Here is a 2,971-nt window from a genome sequence, read left to right as displayed (position 1 = left end):
TCCAGAACTCAGTTTTATCAATGCTCACTTTGAACTTTAGTCTCTTAGTCTATAGAGAATCGATTTGAGGACCTAAGGACCTAGAGTAGGTAGTCCTTGGCACAGGGCCTAGCCTGTTGTAGGTGCTCTGTTACACGCATTCCCTTCCGTGTTGTCTTAGGAAACGTAAAAACTTTATCTTCAAGGAGGAGGTGGTAGGTCTCAAGGAGCAGAGCCCGTGCTGGGAGGGGTAGGCTGAAGAGGCCACCTCCTCCTGCAAAGGAGAGTGCGAAGTGCCGCAGAGTGACTCACTCAGGTGAGTTGCACAACTTTATGGATGCCACAAATTCTGTCACTCTCATTCTGGGGGTTTTCACATGTGGGAACCTTCCGGCTTCACTACCGCCTACCCAGACAGGTGCTAGAGCATAATAGGTACTCAGTAAGTGACTAGTGGTGGATTAATCATCCAAAGTGGTTGCAGTTGAATGGAAGTCAGGAGTCATGTGTTTTCAACTCTCCCAGCTCCGCCTTTCCAGGAAAAAGCAAGGGCTTTGGGGCGGTAAACTAGGGATTGAGTGTCAGCTTTGCTGTTGCCTGGCTCTAATCCTACTGAGCTTTGACTCTGTTCTGTGTCTCAGTTATCCTGTCTCTCCAGCAGCCCCCCTGCAATTCTATGACCTGAATATATGCAGGCTGCTTTTGCTGGGTAGGTCCCGAGGCTGGGCACAAGCTTTACATACACATTTCTTGCCAGTCTGGGGTTTGTCCAGGCTGGTAGGGTTTCCTCTGGCTCTTCCTACCTGCTCCCCCCTTCTCCACACAGCGGGAGGCTTGCAGTTGGCTTCCTGTGACTTCAACAACAAGCAGGCGGGGGTTCGCCTTCCCTTCCCTGACCTCACCCAGCAAGCACTCTAGAGGCAGTCAGAGCAAACAGGACTTGAGCAACCTGGCCAGGAAATCCAGAACAAAAGACGACTTTATTTTTTTTATCATCTGTTTCCTTTTGTCAGAAGATAAATTGTGGGAGTTGATAATCTTAAAAAAAATTAAAACAGAAGAAAAATAAAATAAATTACATAATACTTTGATGAAATAGAGGCATTCATTTTTTTTAAAAATTCAATGAGTGTGTGATTACTAGGTGCTGGGCATATTGAGCTTTGACTTGTTAATGGTGTATAAAACACAGAGCCTGACCTACAAGAATTTACAGTTTAGTAGAGGAGATGAGAAATAAGAACCAGGACAGGACTGATTGTTCCATGATAGCTGAGAAGTAGTGGTTTCAGAGAATAAGAGAAATGAAGATTTTCTGCTGAGAATTCTTCCTCCAGATCTCATTGTTGAGTGCCTCCACACACTGAGAGTCTACACAGGTCTAAGTGAACCACAGCCAAACATTTGAATACTATTAGGGTCAACATATCCTTCGATTTCCAATGAATCTGCCACACAAAGGGGGAATATTGCAATGACAAAGAAATTGCAGATCACCTCCTCCTGCCTGCCTCTGAATGCTCAGATTGAACTTCTAGAAATTAGGAAGAAAGGTATAACCCATCAGATGACTAGAAATCATTGCAGAGGCACAAGATATATGAGAAACCAAGGGAAAAGAATAACTCCTCTTCATCCACAGACAGTATAATGGAAGTCGTGGAAATGTCTGATAAAGAATTTAGAATATTCATAGTGACAAAGCTAACAGAGATGGAAGAGAAGAGAGACAATGAACTCCATAAGAGGCAGGAGATAAGACCTGATGAGAATTCCGGGAGGTGAGGAAGTTCTTGCATGATCTAAAAGAGTAACTAAACACGATAAAAAAGAACCAAATGGAACTGTTATAGATGAAGGATGTAATACAGGAACCTCCCTTGAAAGTATTAAAAGTAGACTAGATCATTCAGAAAATCGAATCTCAGATGTAGAAGACAGAATTTCTGGGCTAAAAAAATCCACCACAGAGACTGAGTGAATAGATCCCTCCCCCCCATGAGAGAATAATACATGAGAAATATTAGATACCATTAAAGGTCCAAATATCCACATAATCAATATCCCAGAAGGTGAAGAGATTCATAAGGGCATTGATAATCTATTCCATGAAATCCTGGAAGAAAACTTTCCAAACCTAGAAAGGCATTCAAAGATCCAGGCCCAAGAAATACAAAGGACCCCAAATAGAATCAACCCAAGAAGCTATTCTCCAAGACACATTATAGCCAGATTGAGCAAAACCACAGACAAAGACAAGATACTAAGATCAACAAGAGAGAAACGATAAGTTATCTACAAAGGATATCCCATCAGGCTAATAGTGGACCTCTCATCAGAAATATTGCGAGTCAGGAAAGAATGGGAAAATATATTCAAAGTGTTGAGTGAAAAACAATTTCAACCAAGAACACTATACCTTCATATGGGAAGAGAAGACAACAACATTCTCAGATAATCAAAACCTGAAAGAATTTACCAGCACCAGTCCAGCTCTCCAAGAAGTTCTGAAGGGAGTGCTGTATCAGGAAAACTAAAGTCAGACACACAGAAATAAGAGTTCAAAACCAATTAAGAAAATGGCCAACTTAACGGTAGGGACAAGTCTGGAGCTGAATGTTATCTTTACAGAATTTAAATGGAAATATAGGACCACAACAAAAGACAGATTAAGTACAAGAGACTGATCTGGTGAAATAGAATTGTATAACTTTTGACTAAAATGTCACTGCTCTTCTTTCTATGTTTTGTTTCCCAGAATTAAGAACTTTTGTCTTCTCTTGAGTTGTCGTCAGGTCCTTGTACTGACTATTTGAACAGAATCTTAACCTGTTTCCTGGCTTTAAGTCTTTTTTTTTTTTTTTTTTTATATTACCTAACATTCATTCCCTGAGCATCATCACAACATACTAAATGTGGTTTCCCATCTAGGATAAACTGCATGGTGGCTTAATCAAGCATGTTATCATCAATAATATTCCATTTCTACTTT

Source organism: Tupaia chinensis, unplaced genomic scaffold (assembly GCF_000334495.1).
Source record: "Tupaia chinensis unplaced genomic scaffold, TupChi_1.0 Scaffold000451_2, whole genome shotgun sequence".
Classification (NCBI taxonomy): domain Eukaryota; kingdom Metazoa; phylum Chordata; class Mammalia; order Scandentia; family Tupaiidae; genus Tupaia; species Tupaia belangeri.
This window is presented reverse-complemented; position numbering follows the sequence as displayed.